At 34.7% G+C, this 18,270-nt stretch overlaps 1 protein-coding gene and 1 pseudogene across 6 annotated transcripts in view; one reads left to right on the plus strand and one right to left on the minus strand.

The window, feature by feature from the left end:
* BBX (BBX high mobility group box domain containing) overlaps positions 1-18,270 on the plus strand; it is a 245,057-nt gene that overhangs the window by 21,793 nt on the left and 204,994 nt on the right. The window lies entirely within an intron of this gene.
* LOC120598232 (uncharacterized) lies at positions 18,084-18,202 on the minus strand (annotated as a pseudogene).

An 18,270-nucleotide genomic window follows, 5' to 3' on the forward strand; every position in this document is an offset into this window, starting at 1 on the left:
TTTATGTGTATCAGCACCCTTTTCTGTGCCCTCTGAAGATGAGCTCTACCTAAGACCTGGGAGCCACTGATCATCCATATTTTGATTCCTTAACTCTTTAGACTTTGCTGAGATGATATTTATTCTCTAGTTATTCCTACCCACAAATTAACTAGTTTTTGAATTTTATCACATTTGTAATTTTACTGTTGTCATAATTTTTGGAAATGTTAGTGTGAATAACTTAAGGACCATATGTTTAAAAGCCCTTTGTCAGAGCCCTAGTTATTTGCTTACTTTATTAACGAAATAAAACCTAGATTTTTGATTGCGTGATACACAGGGCTACATGATTAAATAAGTCATTATCAAGTACTTTTAGTGAAAAATCATTTTAGTTTATATGAGTAAATCATTTATGTCATGTGAGATAATCTTTGCAAGAAACTCATGTTCTCTTTTGGATTTTTTTTTTACTTTTTTAGGTTATGAAAAAGGTTGGGATGTATGCGTTAACAACAAAAAAAATACCTCCATAAAAATTTACAGTAATCATAATGTTAACGTAAGAAAAAAATTAAGTGTCTTATTAATTTAAAATTTATGAATTAGATATTTGATCATGATATTTGGAAAACTGGTTGTCATGCTGGACCTTTCATTCAGCATACCTGCAAAGCTACCTTCATCACAAATGTGATATAGTTATTGTACCTGAAAGTAAGGTATGGTTCCTTTATCCTTGTAACTCTTGCTGTATTTTCAGAAGGAAAAGTAATTATATTGGTTTGCTGAGTAACTTCTTACCTACCTGTTTCTCTTATAGTTCTATTAACAGAACTGCTCTATTTATTTATTCTGACTTTGGAGTAATGAGTATTTTAGGTAAACTTCATAATGTTCAAGATAGTTTGAAAGACTAATCAATACTTATTTCTCTGCTTTAAAACTGTATAAATGCTATTCAGGTAACAATTATCTAAACAAGCTGTTTTATATTATAATGAAATAGTACTAGAGAAGTATTTGCTCTGACAACATGTAATGAAACTCATTCTCATTTTTTTTTTTTTGGTTAAAATTTATAGATTTAAATCTTAGCTGTAGTTAGGATGGTGGCATAAATTATAGTTATCTTGCAGAACTTTAAGAAAAGTTTGAAGGAATTTATGATGGTTCTAAAACATATCTTTAGTAAATTTATGGTGTTGGCGACCATTCACTAAATACCTGTTTAGTGAATGAAATTATTGAACTTTGTCTTATTTATGTAGGTGATGATTGTGCCTTATATGCTTGACAATACCTACTTCAGTACCTATCAAGTAAAGAGGCATTTAGAAGTTAGTTAAGGGATGAATGAAATGTAAGGCTGAATTTAGTTTCACAAGCTCTTCTGACATATAAAATTTTAAGATCTGATCAAATCTTTCTCAAATTATCATGAAATCTATCCCAGTTGGTTTTCTTTTCATTTTAAAAATATATTTGTCCTACTCTTCATGAAATGAGTCAAATATGACATTAAATTTATAACCTGTATTTACTACCTATTGTATATCAGGCATTTTTACATGCACTTTCAAATATCTCATTCTAAAGATAATAATGAATTTTGCTGGTCAGTATAATTTATCCAACCTCCTCCACTTCTTTTTTTCTTCCCTTCTCTCCCACTCTCCTCCCCTCACAAATTTTGAAACTGAGGCTCTAAGAGGATGAGTAAGTTACTTCGCACAGAGGTCCCCAATTTTTTTGGCACCAGGGACCCAGTACTCCTCCTATGAGAATCTATGCCTGATGATCTGAGGTAGAGCTGAGGCGTTGATACTAGCGCTGGAGAGGGGCTGCAAATACAGATGAAGCTTTACTCTCTTGCCTCTTGCTGTATGGCCCAGTTCCTAACAGGCCACGAACCGGTACCTGTCTGTGGCCTGGGAGTTTGGGACCCCTTACCTAGCATCACATAGGAGGGACCAGCATCTAATTTCAAAGCCAGTTCCCTTTTCAGGGAATCTTAAACCTGGACTCTTAATATCTGGTTTCCGGAAGAGTTGCACCCCTTATCCCCATTTGTTTGGCTTCTTTTTGTGATTTAAAACTGAGTTCTGGGCTTAGCCACACCTGGGAGGCAGCAAGGTTTAAAAGTATCATCAAGTGTCAGACAAGCCCCATTTGAATGTCATCTGTGCCACACACATCTTAGCTGTATGAGTTTGGGCCAGGCACTTAACCTCTTGGTAGTCCAGTTTTCTCATCTATAAAGAAGAAAAATAATAGTTATTTTTTAAAATCATTTTGGAAATCAAAAGCTAAAATCTATGTAAAGCAGTCAAATGCTTTGCACACTTAACAGCTGTGAATTTATACTCTTTTATATAAATTCTTTTGCCTCTGTTAAATATATTGAGTTTATCTATGTGTGTGTTTATTTGTCTATTTGTAAGCAACATATAGAATCTTATATTTATACTCGTGTATGAAAAAACAGGTTCAGAAAATAAGGGGTTATCTTAGGGGAAAGTGAAATCTTGATAATAGGTAATATTATACATTTAAGATAAATAATAAAAGAATTGTAACATTCATTCAACAAACATTTACTGAGCTCCTATGAGCTAGGCTCTTTTCTAGTCTCTGGGGTTATAACAATAATAATAATATGGTTAAAAAATGCTATCTGGATGTTAGGGTACCTTTTAGTTGGGGAAGAAAGACAATAAGTTGTATGCAATGTCAGATGGTAATATATTACAGGAAAAATAAAATGAAGGAGAGACAGAGTGCGGAGTCTTACTCTGTAAGGAATTGGGCAAGTCTCAGAGTAGTTCGTACAAAGATGGGGAGCGCGGTGCTGACTTTAGGAAGTCCTGTCCTCTTCCATGACCATCTTTAGAGTGCTCTGGCACTCTTGGAAACATTCCTTTTCAGTATGGAAGGTGGTACAGAAACTCGTACCTGATGGCAGGCTTTTGGGGAATCTGCTATTATGCTTTGAAAAGGATGCCTCGTACTCTGGATGGCTTTCTCTGTAGTTGGCAGAATTAGGGGCAAACCACGTGCATTCCTTGAAACTAAAGTGCTCACTCATACTTTTCTTAAGATTTTTCTTTGAAATTCGCTGATAGCAGTCAAGTGAGCTAGTAAGTATACCTTCCAGACTGAGAAGAAGAGCATCTTAACAAGTGTGCTGTTCTTAATTGCTTTAAAAAAAAAAATTGAATGGATGGAAGGGTACATTTAAGTTTTAAAATAATCTATAAAGAGTCAAGACAAGGAGAAGAGAAGCGTTGAGCTAATACTTTTCAAACATTTTTATGAGAGAATAAATTGTCCCTTCTCCCCCATTCTTACATTTATTTATAGATCTGTTCATTCAGCATATATTTATTGAGCATCTACTATGTTCTGGGTACTGTGAATGTTACCAAGAGGATAAGGGTGGGTAAAATGATATCCCTGCTCACAAGAAGTATATACAACAGGGAGAGGAAGTACGGAAATAACCTCCTTATGAGACATTAATGAGATAACACAAAGGGAAGAAGCTAGCACATGCCTGGGTATAGTAGATGCTCAACACCTGAGTGTTGATTTTTGGAGAAGGTGATTAGCCACTCAGGAGAGTAAAGACAATATGCTAAAAGGATAGATGAGGGAGCAGTAACATTTGGCTCCATTATTAGAGAAGTCTTCATGGAAACTTGAAATGGGTCTTGAAGATTGAATGGGGCTTGGGCATACCCTTTGAGCATGGGGAAATTAAGTTATTTGGTTTTGTATTTTTAGCAGGTGGTACAGAATATGCTGTCAAATATTTCTTGCATAAGTAAACAAGGGGAAAAGACGATCCTGGTAAAGGGCAGGCCAGAGAATGAGAATTCCACAGGCCTTTAGGAAAGGGTGAATGCAAGGGAAATATTGCTTCAGAGTAATAATGGATCAATCCTAAGGGCTCATAATTGCCAGGCCAGGCAGTGGAGGTTCATTGAAGCAGCCTTCGTACTCTGCACAGGTAACATTGAAGCAGGGGAATGGGTGGCAGGAGCATCAGGTGATGAGACTATTACAGCATCAGAGACTGGAAGTAATTAGGAACTCATCTAGGGTGGCCACGAATGGAGCCAAGTGATATTTGAGAGGCTGAATTGACAGCACACTAAACTACAACTGTAGCTCAGTGGAATGATTTTGAATGCTTCCTTTTGCTATAGGAAGAAACTCTTTTGAGAAAATGAAAGCATCAAATCTTATTAACTGAACAACTTTTCTAAGAGTTTAGCACTAAGTCATGCTCGCAAAAGCCCTTATAAACACCATGAAAGCAAAAGAATATTAAGTAAAGTTGTATTAGTGTTTAGGTAATTTATAGCAGAGTTCAATTTTTATATACTGTAAATATATTTTTACAGTTCTTTTGGGCCCTTTTTATATTCTGTGTTATAAATACATACATACAGATCAGGAAAGGAGAGGGGAAATACAGAAATCACATATCAGTTACTTATTTAATGCTGCATTTTGAATCAATAATGTAGCCCAATGATAACACTTTGTTGATTTTTATGTGAAAATTCTTTGTGATTACTATTTTTTTAAAGTGGTTTCCAAGAAAACATTTCAGGGAAGTTCCCCTCCCCCGCCCTCCACATTTAAAGAAACATTTAGAATTGTAATGATATTTTAAGTTTTATTTAGAATAATACATTTTTGTTAGGAAAAGCATTCTTCAGACAAATCATATCAGCTTTTGCCTTCACATCTAGCATAAATGTATAAGACGCTAAGAAGAGATAATATAAAGATGTAATATATATGATTCTTTCTTTCAGGATCATAGACCTTATAAGTATAATTGTGTGTTAGGATTAAGTCCTGAAAGTTGATGAACCCTGACCAGATTCCATCCCTGGCTTGTGCACCACCAAAGTGTATAACCCGTGCAAGCCATTTTATTTCAACAGGCCTAAGTTTTCTCATCTATGAAATAGGGACTGGCCTGGAATGATCAGCAAGGTCCTTCCCAGGGTAACTCCTTGTGACCCTATGACTTGTTAAAGCCACATGGAGAAGAAACTCCAAAAACGGTGACTAATGTAGTATTTTAAAATTCACGTTATTTAGTATTCTTCATAAATTCCTGACTTGTATCTTTTTTCTTATAGGATACTGAAAGGCCTATGTTAATTTTGTTGCAGAACATTGCCTTTTTCTGAGCAGAGTGCAAGGCCCATAGATGATGCCCCCAGTAAATAATTGCTAGGTTTATTTCAGCTGTGAGAGACATTAGTGTGCTAAGGGATTGCTCTTGGACTTGATCTGATCCTCTGCTAATGTTAGAGAATCAGTCAAAACAACTCTTGTTATATTCCGAAGTAAACTCTTGAATGGATGATCTCAGAAACCATTATATTCAGTCAACAAACATGTTGAGGTACTGCCTCACAGGCATGATATTAACCCCGGGGAATATAAAGTTAATAAAAATAGGTACCCCCAGTGCCAGCTTCCATAGTAGTAGAGAAAACAAGCATTATGGGCTTAGTACAAATAGATATTACTCCAACATTATAGTTGGAAAAGTGTGAAATCAAGTGACTATACTCTAAATCATCATTAAAATTAAAATTGTTTTTTTTTAAATGACCAAATCAGTAAAAGCGTACGTGTACGTGAAAGTGTACGTGAAAATATTAAAAGGTAACAGGACTCACCCCAACTTCCCCTTCCCCAACTAAACCTTCTTTTTCTTGAAGTAAGATGATGAATTCTCATCTGGGTTTCTTCATATTTCCCTTGTTCAGGTCTGAAGAACAGGAACATTTTAGTTAGTCTCAACAACCATGATGAGAGGCAGGGAGATCTGCAATCTCTAAGGACACCGAAGTTCCAATTATTTAGGGATTTATAGATCAAAGCCATTTTTAGTCATTTTTGCTGAGATAGCAAAGACCTCATTTTAGCCACCCTTTAAATGCTATACTTTATTTGACTTCATAAAGAAAAAATTCTTACTTCAGAAAGATTATTTTGGAGTAACAGTGACCCCAGGTTGGTAAGGATCTGCTAAATTTGCTGAGTTTGAATAGACTGGTCAGTCTGTTAAATAAGTTTGACTTATTTGATATTTAGACATCCCATCAAAATGAATGATGAAAATCCTCGCTGTGTTATACTGATGGATTTAACTGTTTTTATGAATTCTTCTGTATTTATAATAATTTCTTCTGTGTATCGAGCATTATGTATCAGATATGTGATAGGTATTTTAAATCATTTTGTTTAATCTTTACAATTATACTGTGAGATAGATATTATTATTCCCCATTTTGCCTATGAAGACTACCTAGCTGCTTCTCTACATCGGGATTTGAATTCTGGTCCTTATGACTCTAGAGTCTGAGTTCAAGTCTCCACTTTCCCCCAGGCTTCCAAGTGATTATGGCTAATTTCTAGGCCTATGCATTTTAATGCCAGACTAAAGGACAGACTAGGTAGATGAGTGTTGTGCCTATAAGGGTAGCATGAATGGGGAGAGACTTTGGAATTTTAGAAGCTGCATTTTAGAAGCTGAGGTGAAGACAAGAGAATAATAGCCAGAAGGAGAATTGTTCCAGAGAGAATTGTTTCCTGGACCCCCCATAGATTCCAAAATCGAGAGTGCTCAAGTCCCTTATATAAAATAACATAGAACAATGCATACAGTTGGCTCTTTGCATCCACAGATTCCCAGCTGTGGACCAAAAATGTTTTCAGTCCCCAGTTGGTTGAATTAGAGAATGTGACACCCAGAAATACAGAGAGCCAACTGTATATTTGTTGAAAAGATTTCTCATGTAAGTGGTGGATTCATGCAGTTCAAATTCCTGTTGTTCAAGAGTCATCTGTAATATAGTTGGCATACTTTTCTTGTGTTTGCCCCTTGGTTTAAGGTTTTAGATATTCCCAGCTCACAAAGGAATTTACAGATTTCCAGGAGCACTTCAGCACAAGAAAAGTGATGTAAAAAGGTCGAAATAATCTACACAACTTAGGTTCTTCTTTAAAGAATCTGGAAAAAGCTTGGAGACTGAGACTGCTTGTTAACTTTTTCAAGAAGACATTGACTACTGCGATCACATCTCTGCTATAATGATAGAAGTCCTACAAAAAATTATTCATCAAAAAGCAGAAACTGAACCCAAAATACTATCCCACTCATATTTAAGAATGTGATGTTCATCTTTCGGAAATACAACATGCATCTCTAGATTAGAAAGAAGGTTAAAGTCCCAAGGAAGGGCATCTGAAACACTGCTGGGATGGATTGCTGTCATTGAAGGAGGCTCTCTTTTTGAATGCTCAGAGCATCTCTGGTTAAGTCTTTGAAATCATGGATCCAGCAAAGGATTATTGACTCAAATTCTCATGAATTTGAATGAGTAATAATTTATAATAGTCCTAAAAATTTCTAGACAAATATGTCCCCTTCCCTTATGCATTCCTATCTTAAACATAGGGCAAAAAATGTTACAAACTATTGTCCCCAGAGAAGATAAAAAGAGAAAACAGGCATTTCTGCAAAAATATAACATATAAATTTATGGTAGAAAAATAATGGGGCTTTATAGCAAGTAAGAGGTTTTGGAGCTTGTCCATAATCTTGTTAAGTTGATGTCAGAGGAACAAGCCATGTCCTTCCACAACAAGCCCTTGTCTCTACTGTCAGATCCAGTACTGTCCTGGTTGGGTCAGGGCCTGCTCAGCTCTGTTGCTCACATGCTTTGGTGTTATATCACTCTTTGTTGCTATCCTGCCAAGTTTCTTCAAGATATGACTTTGCTTTTCATTTTAGAAAATTATTGGTTAATAGAATCCACTGCCTATTCAACTCTGATTCAGTAGACGTTTATTGAAAAGATTGATGTGCTTATTATTATATAAAAAATTGTTCATTTCATGTTCATAATTTTGTGTATGTGTATTTATTTTTTGGATTAGATGCTGTTTTAGAGGCTGGTCTTGATCCAGACCATTTTGCTGAACAAACTTTCAGAGCCCTTCTCCCTGTTAGGGAGTATTACATGTAAATGCTGGGTGTTTAACAGCTTTACAGGTATCTGGTAACTTTCTGCAGTTATTCTTTTAATTAACAGAACCAGCAGGGCTGTCCCACTGGGGCTACTGTGGTTGTGATTTTTCTGGTATTTCTTTTGAAGAGTTTGCTTTAGGAAGAATGTTTTAAGGTACAGACCAGTCTTAAGTAGTAATCCTACCAGGTCACCCATTTAAATTGCCAGAAAAGACTCAATTTATATAAAATAACCAGTGAAGATGTTGGAAAACTTTAAGGAACCAAGCATTTGGTTAGATTATGGAGCTTTCTCTTAAACATGGAAGTCAGAATCAGAGGAATGTTTGGTTTTCTTCGTGCTCCACGTCTCAAAATTTTCTTCTAAAATTCCTGAATTGTAGATAAAAATAGTCATATTCTTATGAAGTCAGGGATTATAGACCAAATTGTGCTACCAGAAGCTCATATTTGTTGACATTTTTTGAATGCTTTATCTCAAAAATCTATTTGAATATTATATTCTATCCCATAATATATACTTTAAAAAAAATTACAGTGAAATGCGTAGATCTTAAGTATGATGTTTGATGAGTGTTAATAAAAAGCATACACTGGTGTAATCCACACATCTATCAAGAATATGCCTACATGTTTTAACAGTAGTATTTGAAACTATTTTTATCAAGAAAATTGATATTTACTTAATTTTATGCCTTTACTTGTTATACCACTCTATGCATTCTCCAGGGATGGTGGCAGGGGCTATAGCATGATTATTCCATTTTGAGAGTTGTGGGTTTCATCAAGATAGCTGTGCAAAATGGCTAGACATGTTATTGGACTTTATTTAGTTAAAGCCCAACATTAATTAGAGAAGTTGGTTAATGCCCACCATTCACCTAAACACCCCAAAATTTCTGCTGCTCTAATTGTGAATAGTTTATTAAATTAAACAATAGATTCGTGATCAGGAAATCTAAGTTTTATTCACATTCATTGTTTTTCCTGATAATCTATTTTGTCGTAAGGCCTTATTCACATGTACGTGGTCTACCATTTAGTTCCCTTAACATCCTTTCCAGGATAACATTTGACACTTTCCTTTGCAGTCGTCACCCTCCAGGAATTCCACTGATGACGCACTCCCAGCTTTTTATTCCCATTTCTTGAATTCTTTCATGAACTTTGCCTGCAACTATAAGTGTTGTACCTCTGTTTTCCTCCAGATTCTTTCAGAGTAGATATTAAAGCTTCCTGTCAGTAGAGACCAAATTTTAGTTAGTATATCTAGTGCAATGCACAATACATTAAGCCCACTAGATTGATTTTAATTGTAGGTATTGGTGTTAGGTAATATAGACGATACAGAGTTGGCTAAGGGATAGACCCTCTGCTCAATAAATGTTCAGTAGTATTAGGGGAGCCGACGATGGTAACTAATACTTGTTAAGAGCTTTTTATGTGCTAGTTACTATTCTAAGCTTATTTAATATATTATCTGATTTTATATTTACAGTAATCATTTGAGTTAATTAATAATATGCCTGTTTTATACATTCAGAAGCTGTGTGTTTTAGATTGGGTTCCCTAGAAACAGAGTCTGAGATGCAGATTCTTGTGCTGGTGATTTATTGAGGGAGGGATCAGAAAGAACCTGAGAAAGGAAGGAAGCAGGATGGGGGAGGGCACTGGCCCCTGGACCAGCAGTGTTAACATCACCTGTTAGAAATACATTTTCACAGGTCTCACTCAGGAACCCTGAATCGGAAACTTGGGTGAGTTGGACAGCAGCCTGTTGTTTAACTAATCTCTCAGGTGATTCCGATTGATATTAAAACTTGAGAAGCACTTAGGAAGAAACCAGGTAAAGATGTGGGTTTTGCTTAAAAATCTAGCCTCAGTGGGATCCTTCAAGGAGTTTTAGAGCGTGAATGGTAACAAAGGGGGCCACTTTGATCATCAGGCATTGGGCGAGAGTGGGCGGCACTGCCTTGGAGGACTGAAAGGGAAAGATATAATTTCCAGGAATCTCTCAAAAGGTAGCTCTTGTGCAATTGTGAGTGTACAGCACTCCAGCTGGGCAGTGGGTATGCTGGCTTAAAGGGGATCTGGGTGGGACATCCCAGCATCCACTACACTTAGGTACAGGGAAGTTAGGTAACTAGCTCAGAGTCCCACAGCTGGTAGTTGGATTTGAACTATGGCAGTCTGGCTCCAGAGTCCATCTTCCTAACTATTAGCTATACTGTCTCCTGTGGTCAGAACACCAGTAGCAATAACAACATGGGCATAAATGAACAAGAGACATTTTAGAGGAGAGAGCTGCTTCTGACTGAGGAAAACAGAAGCCTTCATGAAAGGGGTGTCATTTGATTATTATGCCTTGATGTAGGAGAAGATCTGGACATGTACAATTTATGTGAGAGGCTTTCTAGGTAGAAGGAATAGCCTGAGAAAAGGCACAATGGCATTCAAGTGTGGATTTGTATATAGAAAGCTAGTTTATTCTGTTTGGCTAAGATTAGGCTTATTAAAGAGTTTCTGGGAGAAAAGTCATTCAACACTTCTTACAATAAAGTAAGCTAGGTCATGGATATCCTTAGATGCCAAACAAGTGAAGATTTTTAGTCTGGGAAGAGATGTAGTCAGAACTGTACTGTAGATTAATATGACAACAGATGTGTAGGGTGAATTTTAGGAGGAAAAACTGGGGATAAGCAGAAGGGAGACAAGTCTGGAAGCAATCAGTGTACATGATAAACTAAGACCTGCTCTTGTCTGTGGCAGTTAAATTGGATAAGAAGAAATGGATAGAAAAGATACTACAGATGAAGCAGTACAGGGAGTTGGGGGAATACAGGTGAGCAAGCCATTGTAGAAGCTACCTGCCTAAGAGAGTGCTGGTCCTTTAGCACATGGACGGAGCTTCAGTGGTGGAGTGTGTTGCCTAAGAGAGTGCTGGTCCTTTCGCACATGGATGGAGCTTCAGTGGTGGAGTGTGTTTGAGAGTGTTCATAAAAAGTGCAGTTCAGGTTGGGAGCACAGGTTCCAGAGTGTGGAATTTGGTAAAGGGCATGCCATGTGGAGATGTCAAGCAAGTAGCTAGAAATGCTGAACTCAGGCTCAGGGATGGATATGTAGATTTTATAAGATTTTATTGTAGAGGCAATTATCGAAAGCCACAAGATCTGATAATAAAATTGCCAAGGATGGCAATAATAAGAGAGAGTCAGTATTAGGAATAAAATTCTTGGTCTTTTAATTTCTTATTCAGTTTTTTTAATACATTGACACACCTGGCTTCCAAATGAATAACGAAGTTACATTTTGCATATTAAATTGAGAGAAAGTTAAATCTCTTACTGCTTTCTGATTCAGGATAGGGAATATAATTGGAAAAACGAAAAGAAAATCCTCAAAAATCTTCTCAGTCAAAAGTAAATGTGTTTTTTCAGCAATTTCTAGATAGTATCTTTTTATCTTCTGTCTTATTTTTTTTCCAAAAGAGGTAATTAAATAGTCCAGCTTAAAAATCTTTCTCTCTTGCTGTAGCTTAGATTTATAAATAAAAGAAAAGGCAAAAATGTTGGCCAAGATACTAAGTCAACTAGGAAATTAGGTAAGATTTCTTTCTGATAATTCACAAAACTCAGATTTAGTTGTTTTTCCAGTTCTTTCTGTTTAGATATGTATAGTCAGTTACTTCAGAAAGAGATGTTATTAATACTTTGATTAATGGAACTATAGAAGGTCATTATATGCTATAGCTCATTTTCTTTATTCTGAGTCGAACTGTTTGTGATATCAGAAAACACTTCCACTTGGTGTCACTGCTTATTATCTAAAGAATGATTTCATAGGCCAGAAGTTTCTGGAATTTATATTTGGCCATGGAGTGAAAATGAATTTATGCTGGAACAAACTAGGTGGGCATTCTGTTCTTCAAAAGGCAATACAGGGAATAGTGAAATAGCCCTGGCCTCTAAACCACGAGATGCTGATACCATTCTCCTAGTCATGACGATCAAAATGTCTCCCAGGGACAAAATCACCTCTGATTGAGAACCACTCTACTAACTACCTGAGTGGATCAAGCAAGAATGTGAAAGTCTGCATAGTCTGTATCTTAGGTGTGGTAACTTGTGGAATAAATGAAATTTTGCCATTTTAGAAACCAATTCCCTGAACACTATACTTGGGACAGTTTGTCCTGGTTATGTGGAACCCATTCTAAATCAAAGTACAATTTAACACAACCACTTAACCAAGGGAGAAATTTGTCAATATCTAGCAAAAGTTGAGAAATATTGTAATTCTCCATCTAGTTATACCCTAGAGAAACTGTCAAGCATCTGCACAAGGGCACACATACAAGGGCATTCATAGCAGAATTGATTTGTGATGGGGAAAACTGGAAATGTATCATTGGCCACCAGTAGAGAAACGGTTGCATTATGGTGTATTCATCATGATGGAAGGAATGTGAACCAGTGCAAATGAATGAAGTGAATTAGTATGGATTAATATCAAAAACAGTGTTGTCAGACAAAAACCAAATCACAGAATAGTTTTTACTTTATATCTTCCATGTTTTAGAAAACATCCAAAACAATGGTATGCATTGTTTAGCTCAAATTTATGACAATGTCTACCACTGAGGACGAAGGGATGAAGATGAATGGGACCACGGAGAAAAAAAATGGGAGGATGTCAATTTTATTTACATTGTGTTTCAATTTTTAAAAAAAAATCTGAAATATATGCAATTGACCCTTGAACAACACTTGGGTTATGGGTGCTAACCCCCATCTCCTCTGCAGTCAAAAATTTGCATATAACTTTTGACTCCCTTAAAACTCACTACTAATATAGCCTACTTATCTTACCAATAAGATAAAACAATTGATTAACATATATTTTGTATGTTTCATGTATTATACACCATATTCTTACAATAAAGTAAGCTAGAGAAAAGAAAATAATTTTAAGAAAATATTAAGAGAAAATACATTCACAGTATTTATTGAAGAAACTGACCTGTAAGCGAACCCGTACATTTAAGTCCCTGGTGTTCAAGGGTCAACTGTACTTACAAAATGTTAAATTTTGGTGGTGGGTTCACACATAGTTGTTATTTATCATTGTTTTCTTTTTTTTGTTAATTTTTTCAAATGAAATATAAAGGAAATACTTTAATGCTTGACAGTATATATTGATATTTGTGAGTGTGTTTTGGGCATATTGAATTGTCCCTTTTCTTGAAATATTTTTTAGCTATAGATTTAATTCTCAGTGATGTGTTTAAAGAAGTGATTGTGCTGTGTGCTATTTCCTAGTCACATTTCCATGCACCAAGCAATGGTTTCATGATTCATTCTTGCACAAACATGTGTAGATCTTGAGTCTCACACGTTGAAATAAACGCAGCTGTGTTTATTTCAATGAGATTACATTCAAATAAACACACATATGATCCCTTATGAGTGTGAACCTGTAAAACACTTGTTGATTTGGTTCTGAAAATGTGTGTTCAAATAAACACACTTGTTTTAAGGGAAGTTTCGCTTTTCTTAGATGTTCATGCCTTGAACATGTGTTTTGTAGTAGGCAGATGTGGACATGAGTATCCTAAAAGAATAATGGTTCTTTAGAGTCTGTCGTTGCTTTAGACAAATGCAGGGTTTATTTAATGGGCTATGTTTTAATGTTTGTAGTTGTCCCGTATAATTAATTAAGAATCTTCGAATATCACATTTCATATAATTCCTTTATTTTTTTCAGGTTAACTAAATGGAATAGAATTTTTAACAAATTAAATAATATGTAAAATATATATGTGAGTATACTTTTGACAAATATTAATGATAAATTAAAAAGTAGAGGAGCTTTTTTTATTTTGGAAACTGCTTCTTGTTTAACTAGATTTATAAATCTGTGTTTATACATTTCAGATTTTAGAATGAAAATAAGAGAAAAGTTCTAAGCCAGAAAGAATACTATTCACATTTATATTTCTACTGAAAGGACTGGTGGGTGACCCAAAAAGAAATGAGTTACCATTTCTACAAAATATTTTAATCAAATAGAATATAACTTCCAAAGTACCAATATTTGAGGTTTTCTTTTCTTATCAAATGAACCACAAGACCATAGCAGCCAAAAGTCTTTTTTTCCCTTCAAAATATGGGGGACATTTTTATGCGTGGTATTTTGCAAATATTTAGGACTTAGACTGACATCTGTTTTTGACCTGAAAACCTGAAAGTTATCTTACCATCCACCTAAGGTTCTTTGGTTTAGAAGTCCTGTCAACTCCACAGCCTTGGGCTCTGCAGCTCTTCTCCTTGCTTGTGTGGAAGGAACTTTACACAACAGTGTGTGTTGAGGGTGGGTGGTGAGTCAGTGTGGGAGGGAAGGAGTGGCAGGTTGTTAATGGAGGGACATCCTTTGCCCAGTTAGTACCTGAGTTTGGCCTCAGGGGCCCTCCGCTGCCTCTTTCCGCTGCCTCTTTCTCAAGACCCGTGTAGCTTACTCACCGCCTCCTGAAGCTCGGTATGGCTTTTTAGCTTCATTTCTGAGGAACAGACACAAGGCACTACCCTCCACTTGGTGCCACAGTGGATATATAGGCATATCACCAGAAATCTGTTTCTTGTATTAAACCCATTTTCTGGTCATTCATTGCTGTATTTGGCCTTTTAGGAATATTTATCTGGGCATTTCAAAGTTTAAATATTATGTACATAAATTTCTTAAGTATAAACTATTATACAGAAGATAAAGTTTAGAAAATTACTGTTTCTATTTCACAGGTAATGCATGAATACATTTTTCTTTGTCCAAGACCAATATATTTCAGGATAAATACAATCCTGTTTTATTTTTCCTAGTATTTACTGATTTTTGAAGTTAATTTAAAATAAATAGTATTTTAATTATTTGCTGGCTTACATGTTTAGAGCCTGCCTTTTTCTTTGTAGAAAAGGAAGCTTAATAAAAACGAGAGTCCTTCCTCTGTTTTGTTTGCTCCATATATACAGTGCATATAACAAAGCCTGGCATATATTAAACACTAAATAAATATTTGTGAATGAATGTTGAATGAATAAAAGATAGAAATTTCTTTTCGATTCTGTTCCCAATCTTAGTGTTTTGCTTCCTGTTCCACAAACTCCCCAGATTAGCTACGTTATCAGTTAGATGTGTCTTTGTTAGAACTCTTTCAGTGCATTTACTTACATATATATTTTTTCATTGAAAAAGCAGAGCATAGTCACTATTTTTCTATACCTTTACCAGACTTGATATTATCAAACTTTTAATTTTTTCCAGTCTGATTTATGAAAATCATCTTGTTTTAATTTAAATTTTCCATGAAACAGAGCATACTTTCATTTGTTCGTTAGCCAATTTTTTTTTTTTTTTAATTACCTGCTTATACATTTCTCCCTTGGCTCCAGGACCCCTGAGAATACCAAAATCCTTAGATGCCCAAGTCTCTTATATAAAATGGCATAGTATTTACATATCACCTATGCATATCCTCCCTATAGGTAAATAATTTCTAGATTACTTATATTATAATACCTGATATAATGTAAATGCTATGTAAATAGTTGTTACACTATTGTTTAGGGATAAATAACAAAAAAAAAATCTGTACATGTTCAGTACAGAAACAGCCATCATAGGCCTAACTACACAGTACACATCAGCAACAATATAACATTAAAAAAAATATTTTTGAGCTGTGCTTGGTTGAACTCCTGGATGTCATTGATGTGGAACCCATGGATACAGAACATGGAGTGTATATCCTTTGCCCGTTTTGCTGTTAGGCTTTCCTCTTTTTCTTGGTATTGATTTTGAATGAGCTTTACATATATAGTCCATATATTCCTTTGTCTAACATGTATTAATATTTACAGTAAATCTCACAGTTTATTTTTAACTTTGTTAATAGTGTCATTTCTCATGGGGATATTGTCTGTTTTTATTAATCTTTTTCTTCTTGTCTTTTCGTTTTGTACTTTAAGGCCTTTCTTACCCCATTGTCATTGGTATACTCCCTTGTATATTCTCTTATACGTGTATCTGTTTGATTCTCATGTTTAAATCTTAAAAAAACAAAACAAAACAAAACAAAAAACTATCTGCAATTCATTGTTAATGTCATGGGGTAGAGATGAATATTTTTACTCTCTCCCATTTCTTCATACCCACCCCCCACCCCACCCCACACGAAGGGGCAGCCTGTTCCAGCCCATCTGTGGATTAGTGTGTGTTTTTTTTAATCGGAAATGCTTTTATAATGTACAAATATTTTGGGTTGGTTTTTGAATTTACATATTGCATTTTATTGATGTATTTTTTCCAGTTTCTGTGGAAATAATGGATCGAATTATATAGCTTTATAATACCTCTCTTACTAGTTTCACTAGTTTGTCATTTGATTCTCTTAAATATTTTCTTCTGGAAAATTAAATCATATTTAACTAATGATAGTTCTGTTACCTTGTCCAGTCTTTTAACTTTTTTATTTTTCTTCTTTTGTTCTGATGTAGTATTGATTATACTCCTAGTGATAGTGTATATATTTTTACATGTTTTAATGCATCTAATATTCATTTTACTACTAATCCTCTTTATCAGGTTAAAGAAACTCTCCTATCCTTAGCTAAGAAATTTGATCCATGAATGTGTAGTAAACTAGTTTGTTGAATTGATGGTGTCATTTTCTTTTACCCTGTCAATATAGTGAATTGCGTTGATAAGGATGAGTTTCTGAGATAAACTTTACTTGATGTTACTTTTTTTCATACTGTTTTATTTTTTAAAAAGTTTTACTCAAGAATTTTACATCTATGCTGAAGTGTGAATTGTCAATAATTTTTTTTCTTCGCTATTTTTACCTGGCTCTAGCATGGGGTTAAGTTGAGCCTTAGCTTATGTAGTTCCTCATACCTTTCTATGCTTTTGAATAGTTTGCTTCAAGTAAAAATTATTTATTCTGAATGTTTATTAGAACTCTTATAAAACTGCCTCAGTTTTATAGTGCCTGTTTTGAGGATGTAGGTCTTTGGCATCTGCTTTAATTTTCTTTTTTTTGTTTTTAACTTTGGTTATTGTGTTGTTTAGTTTTCTGCTTGCTTTGGTAAGTTTTGATAATTTATATTTTGTTAGGAAGCTGTACATTTCACATATTCTCATGTTTATTAAATTATTTTATCCTAATTAATTCTTTTTTTTTCTTTTTAGTGCTTGTTTTGAAATAATTCATTTATTTTCAAACTTTTATTCTCCAAAATGTCATTTGTTGCACTTTTCCTGTTAGTGCCATTTTGATGTCTCACATGCTTCTTATATAGTAGGTCATTGCCAGTTTGAATTATTTAAAAATTGCACTTTGATTTACTTTTTAGCCAATACGTTACTTAGAAATTAAGTTAAAATTCTTTTGGGGCTATCATTTTATTTTTGATTATTTATGTTACTGTATTTAGGTGAATGTGGCCTGAAGAATAGTAATATTTAGGAATGTGTAAATAGTTCCTTTGTAGTCTGTTGTGTGATCAATCTCAGTATTTCACATATGTTTGAAAAGAATGTGATTTCTTTTAATATGGAGTCTAGAATGTACATATTTACATCTGCTAGGTTAACATTATATGTTTTTTAAAATGTGTTATTCCTATCCTTCATCATATTATTTATCTTGCTTTAATTTTCCTGTTATTTTCTGAGAGAGGTGTTTTAGAGTTTACTAGTGTGGTTGTGGTGGTTAGTTTCTGTTTTTTGAATTTTTTTGTTTATGTATTTCCAAACTTCTTGTTAAATGTATAAGAATCAGTGATTATTATTCACTCTAGGAAGATTATTTTTTTTGACAACTTAAATATTTCTTTATCCCTTTTAATGATTTTCTCTTTGATTTCTTTTTTGTCTTTTTGTCACTATTGCTATGCATACTTTCTCTTTCCATTTGCCTGTTGTATAGTTTCACATCCATGAATTTTGTTTATTTATTTATTTTTATTTTAATTTTTAAATTAAAATACCACACCTGGTCTTCCTAGGTGGTCTCCCATCCAGGTACTAACCAGGCCCAACCCTGCTTAGCTTCCGAGATCAGATGGGAGCGGGTGTGTTCAGGATGGCATGGCCGTAGACCACATTCATGAATTTCAAACCTTCGTATGTCATTTTGTTTTAGGTGTGTCTTTTATGGGTATGAATGT

This window comes from Pteropus medius, unplaced genomic scaffold, assembly GCF_902729225.1.
Source record: "Pteropus medius unplaced genomic scaffold, Ma_sr-lr_union100, whole genome shotgun sequence".
Lineage (NCBI taxonomy): Eukaryota > Metazoa > Chordata > Mammalia > Chiroptera > Pteropodidae > Pteropus > Pteropus medius.